At 42.3% G+C, this 17,879-nt stretch overlaps 1 long non-coding RNA gene across 1 annotated transcript; it reads left to right on the top strand.

The window, feature by feature from the left end:
- Nucleotides 1-2,939: 2,939 nt before the first annotated feature.
- On the top strand, nt 2,940-16,150 carry LOC128316221 (uncharacterized). The gene is made up of 3 exons (XR_008299809.1): nt 2,940-3,111; nt 11,246-11,460; nt 12,810-16,150. It is a non-coding gene; the product is annotated as an uncharacterized LOC128316221 (long non-coding RNA).
- The last annotated feature ends 1,729 nt before the right edge of the window (nt 16,151-17,879 follow it).

The raw sequence follows: 17,879 nt of genomic DNA, 5'->3' as shown, positions 1-17,879 counted from the left end.
AAGAGGTCAGTCTTGTGACCCTAAATAAAAAGCATAACTGCTTTCAGCTTCTGATTTCTAAATTGAAATCTTTGCACACTTATACAAAGTTTGGGAACATTGAAGACAGCTGAAGACTCAACACAGTTACAAGGTTATAGTAATAGTTATGTAACATAGATATAGCTAGAGTTATATTTATAAGATTCTACATAGTTTATTAGAGTTACAAGAATAATGCAAACACTTGGGAAGTTTTTCGTTTGTTAAGGTAGACACCTGAGTTACATGAAAAGGAAATCCCATACAAGTATACACGGGTAGTTTAAAATGCCCAAAGGGCCTCCTGAAGAGTGTTAAATATAAGATTTTAAGTTAAATCCGAGAAAGTGATTGGCAAACTTTGTGCAAAGGGCCAGTGGTAAATAGCTCAGGCTTTGTGGGTCCTCTGGTCTCTGCTGCAGCCCTGGAACTCTGCCCAGTGTCACAGAAGGAACCATATTCAACATGTAAATGAATATGTGTGACTGTGTTCCAGTAAAACTTTACTTACCAAAGCAGACTTGGCCCACAGGCTACAGGTTGCCAACCTCTGATTTGAATTTTGAAGGATTTTTAAATTTAGAAGTTTTTAGAGAACTTCATTTAGTCAAATATTAATTATAAAAACAAATATAACCACGGGATAATCCTTTCTGTGCATAAAAGCCACCTTTAAATGTATCTTCAAAAAATTTTTTTTGAATCTTTATTTTTGAGAGAAAGAGAGAAAGAGACAGACAGAGTGCGAGGCGGGGGAGGGCAGAGAGAGAGAGAGGGAGACACAGAATCCGAAGCAGGCTCCAGGCTCTGAGCTGTCAACACAGAGCCCGACGCGGGGCTCGAACTCACAAACTATGCGACCATGACCTGAGCAGATGTTGGACGCCTGATGGGCTGAGCCATCAGGAGCCAGGCCCCTAAATGTATCTTAAAAAGTCACGCTGACATGAGCCAGGTGGCATTGGGAAACAATGTGATGGAACAAAGAGAGGGTGAATTTGGAGCTAGTTTCCAGTCCTAGCTCTGTTATTCCAGTAACTACACTAGTTGAAGAAAATCATTTAGCATCTGATTTTTGTAAAGAGAATATAATCTCCATCGGACCTATGCTCATTAAGTTGTTGTGGTACTCAGATGAGATCTTACATAAAAGCGTATGCCGAAACTAGAAGATGTTCTTTCAAAAAATAGAGTACTATCACAACCAGAATATAAATGCATTTGCACAAACTGTCCACAAAGTATATCGAGGATTTTGAATAATTTCTTACCATACTTATCATTTGAAAAATTTTCATCTTGGACAGAACTAATCTACAATATTCTGCTCATCAGAAATTGACTTAATATAATACTCAGCAATCTGTCTCTTTAACATGAAAAATATTGACATGGGCATTTTGTAATTCTGACAAATTCAACATGGATTCTTCCTAAGACCAACTTCTTTCCCAGGAAAAGTCCAATTTTTATATTAACCTCATGGTCTTGCGCCATAGTTCGCCGTATTATTTCAGAGCTAGAAGGACTCTTAGCAATCATTCCATTCAATCCTACAACTGTTTACAGATGAGGACACTCAGGATTTGATGGACGTGCCAAAACGCACACTATTAGGAGAACATTTATAACTTAATTATGTTGTAAATGAAAACACAAAACCAATAACGATGGACCTTTTGTATTTGTAGGACCTGTTTGGTGCATATGTTCCGAACCTGACACAAATAATGGATGACTAGAAAGAATGGATTAAGTGATTTACAGCTAAGAGTGCATAGTAACGGTCTTTCAATGTCTATTAAAGTGAACTATTTGGAATCATACACGCAGGAAAAATGATCACTTATTCCTCAGGGCTCTTTATTTTTCTCGTTTGTACTGTAATTCCTCAGTAGGTTTCCTAAGATATATTGATAGAAGAAAATAGTAAACAAACCAACTTGAACGTTCTTTTTCGGTGTGTGTCCACAGAGGGTTTGCCTATTTAGTTTACTGCTTTATTTTATTTAGTCTAATCAGCTCCCTGTAAGAAATACCACTGAGGAAGATTGTCTAAGGTATGTGTTTTCATGCTGGCATTGAAAAGCATTAATAGAACTTAAATGTGGAAATCCCAGCATGCTGAGATAAGTTTACAACTGCAAAATATAATTTCCTTCCAAGTCTTTTCATATCTGGAAGGTTGAGGATGGTTCGTTAAACTCAAATATTTATGTAGGTTTGATAGTCTCAGAGAAAAGGAACTTCTTTTCATGCTTTCTTTGATCATAGTCTTGTTACGGAGTTTACCCTACAGTCTACCAAGCTGAGTTTCCCTCCGTTCAGGGGACAGAGGTCTCACCCAGAATGCACTTGTATGATCAGCATGGATTTATGTTGGGAGTGCGTTCTTTCTCACCAAGTTGCCATCCAGTATTTTCTATATGAATGGAATACATACATGTAATCTGTGGTTTGCGGTAAAATAGGCCTTATGCTTACATATCGTTGTGTAGCCTGTTTCTGTCACTTAATATGGATGTTTTCTCTGATGATTAAGTGCTCTTTTGCAGCATGATATTTAATGGCCACGTTGTATTCCATCAACCTGATGAACCATCATTAATTTACCCACTCTATTGTTGGATACGTGTGTTTCCAATTTTTCACTGTTATAAATAATGTGGTGATGAATCTCCGTGTACATAAATCTTTGTGCCCAGTTCTGATTGTTTTTGTAAGATAAATTCTTAGACATGAAATTGCTGTCCTAAGGAAAGTGAGTATTTGTAAAACCCTTTGTACATAATGATCACGATAATACCATTTATTAGACTGTGTGCTAGGCACTGTGCTATAGTGAGCATCATCTAATTTAATCTTCACAATGAATTTATGCGATAAACACTATTTTTTTTAAATGTTTACTTATTTATTTTGAGGGGAAGGGAGGGGCAGAGAAAGAGGGAGAGAGAGAATCCCAAGTGGGCTCCACGCTGCCAGCACAGAGCCCAACACGGGGCTCGATTCCATGAACTGTGACATCATGACCTGAGCCGAGATCAAGAGTCAGACGCTTAACTGACTGAGCCACCCAGGCGCCCGGAGGTAATTAACATTAATATCCACATTTTCAGAGAAAACTGAGGCTTGTGCCCAGAAAATGGTTAATACATGACAGTGGTTGGCATACCCAGCATTTGGGCCCAGATTTGTCTGTCTGATTTCAAAGCTGATATTCTCGATCACTACACTTCCATATTGCCAAAATATCTCCCAAAAAAGAGATTATGACGATTTAGATCTCTACCAGCAATACATGAGTGTGTTTATTTCCCTTTGCTACTGAGGATTCTTGGATTACGAGGGAAGCTGAACAAGTTTTTTCATGTTTGTTGGCCGTTTGTGGATTGTCTGTTCACGTCCTTTGCACAGAATGCTTGTCTGAAATCTTTCCTTTTGAGAGTCAGATGATCTGAATTCTAATCACAGCTCTACCCCTAATTAGCTCTGCGATGTCAGGAAAAAAATCACTCCATACCATCTTATGGAAAATTAGGTGGTGAAATTAAATCATCTCACTGTCCGTCTCTAAAATTTTGTGATTCCATCTGTCAATCTACCCATCCATCACCTGTCCTTGTCCCTGGGCAATGTGGGAGGAAGTAGGTGGTCATCTATGTCTTCATTCACTTCTGTATTTGAGGAACCCTCTACTCCAAAACATCTCTCCCAGCCCCTGGGATTTGCGTGCCTGAACTCCCACCCTTCATTCCCTGGGGCTCTCATTCTTCATTCTGCTGAGTCTTTCCTTCCAGCTTCAAGGTTTCTTATTCCTTGGCCTCCCTTTCTTATGGCCTGCTCCTGCTCAGATTCCTTCCCAGCTTTCTCCCCACTTTTCCCTAAAATGTTGGGATTCTCCTGGTTTTCCCTTCGCTCACTGCTCTTTGAATTAGCTCATTCTCAGCCATGATGATCCAGATGGGGTTCCTAGAACATGCCATGACTGTCTTGTGACCAGACCTTTGAACATGTTCCCTCTCCCTGGAGTGCTCTTTCTTCCTTTCTTTACCAAACTGAGTCCAAGTGTGTCCTCTGGAAAGCAGCCTGGCTAAAACTTGATTACATGGGTTTGGAGTCAGTCATGTCCATGTTCTGCCATGCGCATGACCTTGGGTAATTTATCCTTCTTGACCTCCATTTCCTCATCTGTATAATGGGAGTATTGATAGTATCTACCGCTTAAGACTGTGGTCAGAAGGACGTGAGATAACGCATGCAAAGCTTGGCCCGTGATGCTGGATTTTTCGAGCTCTCATGGCACTTAATGTGTACGTCTATCATAGCGTTTAACATACTGCATTCTGAATATTCATTGTTTTATCTCCATTCGTTAGCACCGTGTCTAGCGCACTGGAGGCACTTAGCAGCTGTTTGTTGGGGGAATAAATGAATCACATTGCAAATACCTTTAGGAAACTTTTTTTTTTGTGGTGGCTGTTTCCTTTTTTTATTGTTGTGCTGGTTGATTTGTTTGTTTTACTAACACCCTATCAAAACATTGCTTTCCAACCTGACACATAAAGAAACAAAATTAATGCCCTGAAATGATTAGATGGTTGGGAACAAGGAGGCCCAGGCTAGAGAGACAGAATGGCTCCACATAGGGAGGTAGGAATATGTTGAAGACAAACTTTCCATCTTTGTGCTCTCCTTGAGACTGCGCTACGAAGATGCCCGAATTCTTCTGCTTTTCTCCCCGACTCCGGCAGAAACTTTGGCCACGTTAATTCTTCACCAGGGGCAGGCTCAAGTGCATCCATACTTCGAGATATCTTGGGTTACCTGTTTATCCCTGAACGTCTCAACACAGCCTCACAGAGCAAATGAGCAATAAAACATCTCAAACCAGATAGCATCACTAAAATTAAAAAAAAAAAAAAAGCAAACATGTTTGGAAAATGTACTGGCTGGTAAGGTGGCTGGAGGCTAGAGACAGCAGAGATAGCAAGGAAAAGTGCATATGAAAAGGGAGAGGTCTCTAGGCTTATTGAAAATTGAGACGTCTTTGGGGGAAGAAAAATCAATACGGGCTATGAATCTTTTAGTACAGGCTGATGGTGAAAAGCATCACAACAGTTGTGTGTGTGTGTGTGTGTGTGTGTGTGTTTTAAGGATTTAAAAATAATTATCTATGCACAGTAGCTGGTGTTTCTGTAAAGGGAAGAAAACCTCACAAGTACTGTATTTCCGAAAGATTTTAAAATAGCAAGAATGCCTCCCCTGTGCAAATTGATGCCTGGTCCCTCCCGAAAGTGCTACATAGGTGCATCATCAGTTCTGAGAGCCTCAGACACAGGTCGTCATTAATCAAGCCTGGGACTAACACTAAATGCCTGCACAGTTTTGCAAAAACAACATCTACGTTCCCTCGCACTCCTCCACATTCCCCAAACCCAACCAATCTTTCTAATGCCTTTAAGAGAGTTGTATATATTTTGTTGAATTACGCCCTAGCAATGTAATGCCCTTTACTTATCTCTTGCCTTCCCATCTCCCTCGCGGTTTTCCTTAGGTCTTCACTGTCCATGACCTTTCAAGACTGCACGTTATCAACACCTTGAGTGATAACTCACGGCATTCGTACAACACGAACAGCAGACGGCGCATGCTGGTAGAGGCAGGGACTCTACTGAGCACACAGCACTACATTTCTGGCTCGAGAAATCAAACCTCGTGGCCAGTCTAGGAATTACTCATGCTATGGAAAGATACAGCCCAACCTTCTGTAGGCTGACATTCTTTATGGATGCAGAGAGTTACATATTCTTTTGACATTTGATAAAGGCATTTTCAAAAAGCATTTTCCTTTTGCTAGTTTCTAGTGCTTTCCCCCTCCATCTTTATCCACTTTGGGTGATTCCTTTTTAAGATGTCAAAGGCAATAGATGTCAGGATAAGAGTTTGAAAGGGACTAGAGGAATCGCGCCCTTTGACTCTGCTTAGAATTCCCTCTGCTGATCCATGTCACTAGCATCTACTCATCCTGAAGACCCAGCCCAAGCACCAGTTCCTGGGAGAATCACTCCCCAACTCTGCAGTCTCTGTTCGCCGGGGCTCCTCTGTGCTTCCGCAGCCCTCTCCAGCCTCCATCACCTCATCTTCCCCTGTAGGCCGCAGAGCTCTGGATGGCGAGTCCTGGACTTTTCCTATCTCTACCCCCAGTGCAGTACCTGCCACACAGTATTTGTTAAATGAGCGACTGAGGGAGTGAATGAATGGATGCATGGGTGGATATTCGGAGAAGGAAAGGTAAAAAGGTGGCAGGTGCTAAGCAGGCTTCAGAAAGTGAGAGCCAGCGCTCCTTCAGGCACCTTATACACGGAGTCCTGGAGTGAAATCTCTTTTCCAGCCTCCACTGAGAGATCTGTTATACAGATTTTTGCCCAAAGTATATGTCAGCTCTGCGTGAACCACAGTCCCAGTTAAAACTGTGAAATGAGGAAGAGCTGAGAACTACACTCAAGCATACAGCTATAACAAATACAGTGATAGCTGCGTTTTTCAGAAATGTACCCTAAAAAAAAAAAGTCCTTGGAAAAATCTATTTCTGTTATTTTTAAGTGTAAATATTCAAATGTGTGCACCATCCCACACTGAGCAAATATATTCGAGTGATCTGTGGCAGGGGGAAGAGCTTGCATGGCAAGAACAAAGGCGGACTTACTTAGTGGTGGTTTTAGCGCCAAATATTTTTCTTCCTCCCCGAAAGGTTTCCTCTACTTTCCCTCCTCCTGGAACGTATAATTCCCTCCAAAAGAAAGCCAGATTTTTGAAGGGTTGTCATTCGATTTCTAGGAACTCTTTGACTCCACTGATGTTCAATTAGATTAACTTCTATTAGCTAATAAGCAACGAGACACCAAGATACCCACTATAATACACATTACCTTTGTACTGGTTCAAGGGGAACAGGTAGATGTTGCACAGTAAAGTGCATGAAAGGCCTAATCCATCCTTCACACTGCTGTTGGAATTTCCCATCTCAAATGCAGATCTGATTATGTCACGCCCTACCCCCTCAAATATTTCTCGTGACTCTGTCTCCTACAGAATAAATACCAAATTCCTCAATGTAAAGGATGTTTATCTAGCTTATCCAAACAAGAATGCCCACTGCCCCCCCCACTTCACCCCAACTCCCCCCCCCCCCCCCCACTTAGGAAAAAGAATTCTCTTAAGCATTTTTACCAGGGCAAGAGCATAGCTGACCATCCTGGTTGACCAGAAAGCCCTTCATGAAAAATCTGAAAGAGTTCATAAAATCAGAATGACAATCACCAGAGATTATTGCCAACTTTCTAAAGAAACACTACGGCTGATCTCTACACACAATCACTGAGCAGCATGTTAATGAGCTTCCGCTGAAACAAAGCATACACGGACATGATCCTCTGTGTTCTTCAGCAAAATCGTGGTGTTGACAGTTCCTTCCTCCTCGGCCAGCGTCCTCTGTTTACGTGGTCATGCTCTTTGTTCTCTTCATTGTCTGCAGTGCGCTTCTGGATACCGAAGTATGGCCACGTGAGATCTATCACCCTACTTTGTATTGTCAAACTATCTCATCCGTAGTTTCTCAGACCTTAAAGCCCAGTCTTTCTGCCTCATCCATGGAGGGTCCCTTAACTACCGTCAATACATCCCTATTGTACACTCCTATTTTTTATTGTTCTTGATTCTGAACAAATCCCACGAGACACTGGAACAGCAGGTCCTGCCTTACAGGATCCTGGGGTATCGGGTTTGGCCAGAGTCAGGTGTTTGCCTCTTCCATGCCTATTGCACGTGGGGAACATTGCCAGGCCTTTAAAACCTTTCAATATTTGATTCTTCCTGCTACTCCCTCCCACCTGCCATTACCTCCATCTTCAACTGCCCTTGAGCACGTCAGCACGATCGTTGTGGCTGTTCACATTTGTATCTGTAATGATAGCCACCTATTGAGGCCTTATTATGTGTCATGTAGTTTTAGGAAGGCAACCGGGGGAAGATTTAGACTGGGGTTTAAATTTGGGCTCTATCACCCAATACCCTGATGACCTTGGGTGAGTCTTTCTGAGCTGTCCCTTTCACCTTTTAGAGCTTCCATTTCCTTATCTGGAAAAGGGAATAACATAGTATTGGGAGATATATATAGATATAGATGATATAGATATAGATATACACACACAATTTTATCAAAAATATATAACTATATATATATAATATATACATATGTATACATGTATATACATATATATAATTCCTCATCCCTTCCCTTCATGTTTACTGTCTTTGCTTTTACTGTTTCTTCCTTATTCTGGAATGCTATTTGCCCCCATCCCACACCTGCCAAAACCCTGCTCATATTTCAAAGTGCAGTTAAAATGCCACCTTTTCTAAGAAGCTTTCTGGAATCTTGCAAATTGACTTCCCATGGTTCCCACCTCTCCCTATTTATATATTTTGTAACCTGGGTGTTCCAGGGTACATAGACCTGGTATAATAACAGAGCCACAATAGTCCTTCCTAGCTTTTCTCCAGTCATGTCTCTAGAACTGTAGGAACTTCTCCACCCAATGACTCCACCCTTTGCCCAATGACTTCTTGCCTCAAGGAAGCATTTTACGCCCCTCAGATGACCTTTATATTTTCCCGATTTTATACTTTTCCTTCCTAGCACTTACTCAGTGAGATAATCATTCATACAAGTATGAATTAACATCTCTTTGCCCCAAGCAGACCAGAGCCATTTGGGGCAGAGACCAGCATCTGACTGGTTGGTCTAATCCAGTGCGCGGCCCATGGGTGACGCCCAGTGAAGGTAGGGTCATAAATGAACACAGACCCCATGGGTGCCTCAGGCTTGTCATCTGCAGTTAGCCCTGCCCTGCGGGGTCTTCCACGTCCCTCCCCCCCTTGGTGCCACCAGTTGCCGTGAGGGCAGAGCCAACACCTGCCGAAGAGAAGCGTTTCAAAGAAACTTCTGTCTCCTGAGGCCGTCAGGATGCCACTGATGATCACAGTGGTAGATGCACATTGTCCTCTCGTATGTTGTCTTTGATCCAGCTCTGGCTGGACTGTCCAGCTGCTTACAACCCATGCCCATGTGGGTTCCAACCATAATCCCAGTGGGAAATGAAACTGACTGGCCAGGAAATGGTGTGACCTATGGACATGCAATTGATGGAAAGATTTCATCCACTCGGGTCTCACCACTTAAGATGAGGGTGTGACTAAACGCCATGTTGTATTTAGCCCATTTCTCCTTCTCTGATCTGGAAGCACTGAATTTACAGCCATCTTATCCATCTCCCTGCTGTTTCCTTTTAGGGTGACTTCTTCCCCAAATGCCTCTCAAGTGACTGGGCACACAGCCTTCTGCAGGTAGACCCTATGGCACTTCCAGGCACTCTAGGACATTGTCCGGTCTCCTGCCACAAAATCACAGCACTTGATATACTTGGTGTTTTATTCCAATGTTCATATCTATCTCCCTTAGATTTTTATCTTTTAAATGCTCATTTATTTTGAGAGGGAGAGAGTGCACACGTGCGTGAGCGGGGGAGAGGCAGAGAAAGAGGGAGAATCCCAAGCAGGCTCCGCGTTGTCAGTGCACAGCCCGATGTGGGGCTCGATCCCACGAACCGTGCGATCGTGACCTGAGCCCTGAGCCGAGGCCAGGGGTCGGACACTTAACCAACTGAGCCACCCGGGCACCCCCGCCTCCCCTAGATTTTAAATCTCTTTAAGGAAATTACTGTACTGGGGCACCTCACTGCTCAGTCGGTAGAACATGTGACTCTTGATCTCAGGGATAGTGACTTTGAGTTCCACATTGGGATAGAGATTATTTAAAAAGAAAATCTTTGGGGCGCCTGGGTGGCTCCGTCGGTTAAGCGTCCGACTTCGGCTCAGGTCACGATCTCGTGGTATGTGAGTTCAAGCCCCGCGTCAGGCTCTGTGCTGACTGCTCAGAGCCTGGAGCCTGTTTCAGATTCTGTGTCTCCCTCTCTCTCTGACCCTCCCCTGTTCATGCTCTGTCTCTCTCTGTCTCAAAAATAAATAAACATTAAAAAAAATTAAAAATAAAATAAAAATAAAATAAAAAGAAATAAAAAGAAAATCTTAAAAAAAAAAAGAAAAAGAAAGAGACACATTAAAAAAGAAAAAGTTACTGTATCTTATTTGTCTTTGCATCTCTCTCTCCCTCCCTCCCCACAATCTCCTTCCCGACACCTAGTCCAGGCTTTGTGCATACTGGTTGCTTTATAAATATTTGTTGTGTGGATCAGTGAATCAACAGATGAGTAGTTATCCAGGGAGAGCAGCCTGGGCAGGGATCCGTGGAGTCTGCAGGAAACCTCAGGAGGCACACGGGGGAAGGGGAGGGCCGAAAGCAAAGGAGATGCCTCTTCTATCTGACAGCTGTGTCTGGGTCTGAATGTCTTCCTCCTTCCTCTTGTTCCCGGTGATGAAAAGGAAAGAAAGAGGCTCTAGCTCTCTGCCTTACAGGGCTTCTGAAAAAATCGATACTTTCTGTTTACAAATTATTTCCTTTCCACTTATGTATGGGTCTTTCAAAGGGAGAAAGAAGTAAAGAGGAGAGGGTTGATGGGAGACTTACAGGGAGAGGTCAACATGGGCCACCCAGATTGGTTGGCCACACAGTTGGACTAGCTAAGTTCACTCCATTTTCCCCAATACCAGGTAACAAGGTTTCTACTCCCTCATGCAACCACACATTTTTCTCCAGGCTGAGTATTTTAGAAAATACATTTGTCTGGGATGGTAGCTATTTTTTGAGTTTTATGTTTGCATGCATAGTCGTTCTGTTCTACTAGACACAGTTTACCGCCATTATGCAATAAGTCTTTCACTTCTTCAGAAACATATCGTCTATTTTTACAGTTCCCACTCTCTGTGGTGAATGTTAAAGTCCCAGAAGGAGCATGCAGAGAAAGTAAGGATTTATGTACCAGCCACGCTACTGCTCAGGGGTTCAGAGTGTTTCCTTCATGGTTTTGCAGGTGACATGGACGGTAGGAACTTATTTAACTTACGCTTGACCCGAACGTCCTAACGAGAACATGATCTTTGTCTCATTAAAGTGGGCATTCTTTATAGCTGGAGGCTTGAAGGTTTGGATTTCTATACAGCAGAAAAAATAAATTTCTCCTCTTTATCCCTCCATTTTTTAAAGTGTTGAACAACAACAACAACAACAACATCCTCGACATCAAGTGTATTTGAATCTCTGTGTTGTGTTTCTTAAACCTTCTGGAGAAATGGAAGACCTGAAGTTAAAATAATGAAATCTGAGTCCTGTCTGGCCTGAGCCGGACTCCTGATTTACCGGGATGCTTACACCCTATGCGTTATGGTTCCCCGTCTGAAAAAGAGGTGCCGTATTTCAAGGTAGGTAACGATCTGACATAAATTCTCAAGCACAATAATGTTCTTTCTCTGTTGGGGCAAAAACAGGACATATGTATGGGAAGCACGACTGAAAATGTGATCCTAATTTCTCACAGAATTCCACAGAACCTTCTCAAACAGCGTCATAATCCTGTCTACTGAAGGAAGAAGGTTTAGGGGAAATACAAAATATCCTTGACATTCAGATTCACTGCTCATGGTTTCAAATATTCGAGTGACACCCCCCCATGTCTCTCCACCTATGCAGCATGCTGGCGATCCCCCGACATTTCTAACGTTCTAACACTCAGTTTCAAAGAGGAGGTTGCATTACCAAATTTGCCTCAGGAGGTATGCAAAATGCAGCTGTTTATAATTATCCACACCCCCCACCCCCACCGGCCATTGATTCCCCATACTCTTCTCCCTCTCCAGGATGGATTCCGAGCTTCGTGATCTAGCCCAGAGGTGCCCAATAAAAATATGTGTGCCATACTGGACTAAAAGACACAGCATAGGGAATGTAGTCAATGGCATTATAAGTGTCATATGGTGACAGATGGTAGCCCCATTTGTGGTGAGCATGGCATAATGTATAATTGTGTCGAGTCACTATGTTGTATACTTTAATGTTAACACTGTGTGTTAACTACACGCAAATAAAAAAATTTTAAAAATGTGTGCCACATGGGTAATTTAAAATTTCACGGTCGCGGGGTGTCTGGGTGACTCAGCTGGTTAAGCGTCTGACTTGATTTCAGCTCTGGTCATGATCCCAGGGTCGTGGGATCAAGCCCTGCATCGGGCTCCTCACTGAGCATGGTGCCTGCTTAAGACCCTCTCTCTCTCCCTCTGCCCCTCCCTTGCTCATGCACATGTGCTCTCTTTCTCTCTCAAAAAAAAAAAAATATATATATATATATATATATTTAAAATTTTGTAGTAGCCAGATTAAAAACAGTAAAAAGAGGTGAAATTAATTTTAGTAACATGTATAATATTTAATAATATATCCCGAAATATCATTTCAACATGTAATCAGTATAAAAATTTTATTTATTGTTTTTTTAAAGTTTTTAATTTATCATTTAATTTTGAGAAAGAGAGAGCAGGAGCAGGGGAGGGGCAGAGAGTGAGGGAGAATTTCAAGGGCACTGTCGGTGCAGAGCCCAACATGGGGCTCGAACTCGCAAAACTGTGAGATTATGACCTGAGCCGAAATCAAAAGTCAGACACTTAACCGGCTGAGCCACCCAGGGACCCCTCGGTATGAACAGTTTAATGTGATACTTTACATTCCTTTTTTATATTGTGTCTTGGAAATCCAGTGTGTATTTTTACCCTTACAGCCCATCTTAATTCAGACCAGCCACATTTCAAATGCAAACTAGCTGCATGCGGCTAGCGGCTACCTTATTGGACAGCAGAGATGTGGAACATCCCCGCAGAAAGTTCTGTTGGACAACACATATCTGGTCCATGCAGGAGGATCTTCATCTAGAAATTGGTCTTTCTGCAGAAGGCATCACCTGTCATCTCTACTTTCCAAAGAGCCCTAGGCGGTGTCTTTCCATTTTTACAAGAAAGCCCATTTCTGACTATTTGGACCTGTTCTTCCTTGGGGCTCGAACTACACTAACAGTCTCCCAAAGTGAAGAAAACACAGTCGGATGCTCTCCCCTGAAGCACACGTGCTGCCTTTCTGTCACGTTCTCCTGAAACTTCTCAGCTGGGATGAAAGTTAATTTGTAGATCATTCCTTAACGCTCCCAAGCCTCATGTTAAAAGGGCCTGCCTTCCACCCACCGTCAAAACCGCTCGCACAAGCGGTGGGCTTGTAAATGTTTGACAACTGGCTCCCTGGAGGAAGAAGCTCCGATGGAGGCATTTGCTGGCTTGTGTGGTGTGAATACTCCCGCTCTGGTTGGTGGTCTCGAGCTACTAGTGTGACTGGTAAGAGGCGGGAAGAGATGAGGTGGGAACAGAAGGTGGCCATCACTTGAGAGGAGATGGCTCCACACGTCCCGGGAGCACAGTGACATGTATGCGGAACTTTTTCAGGAACTGTAGAATATATAGCATAGAATACCGTTCCCATGCAAGGCAAAAATGTCCAAAGGCTTCAGTGGGTTGGGTAAAAGTGAAATTTTAAGCATAGTTGAACTTGGGAAGAAGGCACACCGGTAACAAAATATATAGGAGATTTTAAGTGTATCCTTATTTTCCACCTCTGTACTCATAGTGAACAATACAGATCTAATCAATAGCACTCTGTTGAAATGTAGCTGAAAGTGGCAAGCGAGATAGAGAAAGACAAGGACTGTGTGACATCATTCACATGCAGAATCAGGGCTCCTGGGTGGCTCAGTGGGTTAAGTGACCCACTTTGGCTCAGGTCGTGATCTCGTGGTTTGTGGGTTCGATTCATCCCGCGTCGGGCTCTGTGCCGACGGCACAGAGCCTGGAGCCTGCTTTGGATTCTGTGTCTCCCTCTCTCTCTGCCCCTCCCCCACTCACACTCTGTCTCTCTCTCTCCATGTCTCAGAAATACACATTAAAAAATTTTTTTAAATTCACATGCAGAATCAAAAAAGTCAAGCCTGTAAAAAGCAGAGCAAAACGATGGTTACCAGGGGGTGGGTGGGGGTCAGAGTGACGGTGTTTAAGGGTACAAACTTGGAATCGGTAGTGAATAAGCCATAGAGATCTCACGCAGAGTATGATAAATATAGACGATAATATTGTACTATAATTAAGTTACGTGACAAATATCACTACATGGACAATCATGTGACAATATATAAATATATCAACACAACATCCTGTAGACCTTAAACTTCCACAATGTTACATGTCAAATTTATTCAATTAAAAAAAAAATGTGCTGAAGTGAGATCAGCTCTCATTAGCACCTGTTTATTCTGGTCAGGTGACAACGATCCCTCCCATTGTTCCATTGAAAGAAACAACATCAAGTACATAAATAGCTTGAGAATAGCTTGAGAATTTATCAGCATTTCTCATTGACCCATTCTTCCAGAAAAAAAAAAAAAAGCAAATGTATGTGCTTTGTGAGGCTGAGATCAATGGTGTAAAGGCGACATAGTCCATCTTTAATGAGGTATGTAGAGTGTGGGACTCTAACTTGGAGTCTGAACTACAGCCATAGGATCTGGGGCAAACCCTTTGAAACTATGCGGGACCTTATTTTCCTCACGTATAAAATTAAGGGTTGGACTAGGTCAGTGTTTCCCAGGTTTTAGTCTTTCTCTCATAAGCGATCATCACTGTTGTTGTCATTTCCATATCCTACCTGCAGTGTTATTTTCTCTATATTTTTCTTAAAACAACTCACCTCTTTACTTAACTACTGAGCCTTTGCCTAAGTAGTAACATCTGTAAAATCACATAACCCTGCTTAGGTAGGGTAGTTCTGTTTTTTCCTGACACACACTGATACAAAAACGTAAGTGTAAATTTAACCATGGCACGTGCACCTCCTAAGATCATCTCGTATGCCACGAGTGGTTAGCGTCCCGTGGATAAGGTGATCTCTGTGGGTCCCACGGCGTTGTTGGTTTCAAATCCGTCATAATTTCAGCCACTTCAGTGCTTACTGGGGAAATTTTAGGATTGATTCATCTTGTGGTGACGCTGGTCAATCAAGATGAGTGAAACTAATGGATCACCCAGCTCTGCTTTGTCCAGGCCTCTTATTATAGATAAAACGTGGTCTGAGACTTCTATTCTGAAATGTATTTGCTCCTATACCCATGTAACTTTCTCGTTCCATCAAGCAGCAGAAAGATCTGATCAAAAATTTAAATGAACGCATTTTGCATATAATATTTTGTCTCTCACTATTAAGCTCAGTAAATAGGTTGAAATCTGCATATAAATCACTTATATTTCCCTGCTTGTCTCTATGGGGGTTGCAGGGATGGTGCTTTAAATATCATGTGAAATCTTTAAGAGATTGCTGGGCACAGGAGAGGCTATAGAATTATTTTTATTAAAAAAAATTACGAATTAGAAAGCAGGACTTTCTTTAGAGTTTATGTGGCTTAAATAATTTCAACCAGATGAACCGTTGTCAACAATTTGCATTTAAAATATAATTAATTATGTTAGTCTGCCTGTTATTATACTAGGAAATTAAGATACCATACATGTTTATAATAGGAAATTTCTCAATTGTCTTTTTTAATCCTCTATGAAGCTGCACATTTATTTCCACAGGAGGAAAGAAAAATAAATTATGCTGCTGAAGTCATACCAGTCTTTTCTAGGATTATGAATCGGTGGATGGTTTGTGGGATTAGTGATTCTCAAATGAAAACCAGATGGGCAAAAGAAAACCATAAACAGTTAAGGGGGAAAATTGGCAGAAAAAGTCACATTTGATAATTACATTTGTTGTTATACCTCCTCTAAGGCAGCAAGATTGTCTGGAACTCAGTTTACAAGATAATGTAACTCCTGACCTCTGATTTGACCCAATGAAAGTTCAGACTCTATTTTGTTTGGGAATAATTAGGTAGCAATATGATAATCGAGTAGCTCTTTTTTGTTAGAAACAGAAATCTTGCCCACAAAAAACTTTCAGGAGATATTCATCCTGTCGTTCGTTTAAATGTATAATAAGTTTATGTTTATAGTTATATATAAAAATAAGCTGAACAAACTTAGTGTATGCCCTCTATGATGTATTTGCAGTTTCTATATAATTACTAAACCATACGTTTTAGTAATAATATTCAGCATTTTACCACAAATGCAAGGATCTAATTTATCTCTACTTTTTTTATTTAAAAAATGTTTAATGTTTATTTAAAAATTTTTTTTAAATGTTTATTTATTTTTGAGAGAGAGACAGAGCATGAGTGGGGGAGGGGCAGGGAGAGAGGAAGACACAGAACCCGAAACAGGCTCCAGGCTCTGAGCTGTCAGCACAGAGCCCGACATGGGGCTCGAACTCTCGGACCGCGAGATCATAACCTGAGCTGAAGTTGGACGCTCAACCGACTGAACCACCCAGGCGCCCCTAATTTATGTCTACTTCTGAACTAGAGAGTAGAAAGTTATGGTTAATCACTCGGCGTTTGAGAGAATGTGATACTGAAGAAATAACGCACAGTTGGCTACTAATCTAGGCAGTTTGTCCAGAATCCCGGATTCTTTGGCTTGTACCTTCATCCACATTCTGTGACGGCTTCCATGAGCCCGGATCTGTGCTGAGCCCTTTGCGAGCATTGTCCTCCCCACTTTTCAAAGGGGGAGACCAAGGCTCTGAGGGGCAAAGGTAATTGTCCAGGTTTGCCCAGCAACGTAGAAATGGTAGCAGGGCTGTGCTCTTGACTTCCTCTTGCTTGCCAAACTCTGGGCCAGGTGCTGGGAACACAGTAAGATGTGGATGCTGGCGTTAAGGAGGTTATGCAGCCCTTCACTTAAAAAAGAAAAGAAAAAGAAAAAGAAAAAAAGAAAAGAAAAAGAAAGAGAACCTGGGAAATGTAGAATTGGACGACATCATGGAAATCTCCTGGCCAAACTCCCTTTTATCGTGGCTAAGAAAACAATGGCTTAGAAGGGTGAGTTAGCCTCCGTAAATATGGTAGGTAAGTGCATAGGTTTAAATGTAAAGGTAAAAATTATGAATCAGTCGCTTAAACACTGACAGTGTCATTTACCAAACACTGCAGGATCTCTGTAGCTTGAGTATGTACAAGCTAAGTACTTCAGTCTATCCTTTGCTCAGACATATGGTAAGAATACGGGCGTCAGTAAGTATTATAACTATGGCTAAAGTCGAGATTAAGAAAATGAAATAACAATTCTGGTTGACTTAGTTAAACAAATGTAAATTGACTGCCTATGTGCTGGCTGCAGGCGTAAAGCTGGGTAAATAATGGGGATCAAGATGTACAGAGTCCTTGAACTGATGCCTATTGCCACGCAGTGGGAGAAACATAATTAATGTAATTACTGCACAGTGTGGCAAGGGGAGATTTGGGGTGTTGTTGGCACACAGTGGGGACATCTAGCCCAGTGAAGGGACATCGGGGTGGGAGGGAGTATGGGGGAGAAGGCAGGAAAGAGAGAGGTGATCCGGAGTGAAGGATGTTCATCTGCCAAGACCTCTTGAGAGATATCTGGAACTGTTGAATGTCTTTGTGCCAGATTTCTTCCATTTGCTCCCGGAATTTCCACCTTTTGCCCCTGGCCTTCTAACAGAAGACTCATTTGCAAAGACCACATTGGTGAGCAGGAATGTGCACTATGGCCGCCAATGGGGAGGCCCAGCCAATGGGGAGGCCCAGCAGGATATGTGGATGAAGGAAGGTGAGTGCATTCAGGTCCTGGGGGGGGGGGGGAGGGAGGGGGGTTCTGGCTCACTGGTGGTATTCTGAGACACCTCTCCT

The sequence above is a fragment of the Acinonyx jubatus genome, chromosome B3 (assembly GCF_027475565.1).
Source record: "Acinonyx jubatus isolate Ajub_Pintada_27869175 chromosome B3, VMU_Ajub_asm_v1.0, whole genome shotgun sequence".
Lineage (NCBI taxonomy): Eukaryota > Metazoa > Chordata > Mammalia > Carnivora > Felidae > Acinonyx > Acinonyx jubatus.
This window is presented reverse-complemented; position numbering and strand designations above follow the sequence as displayed.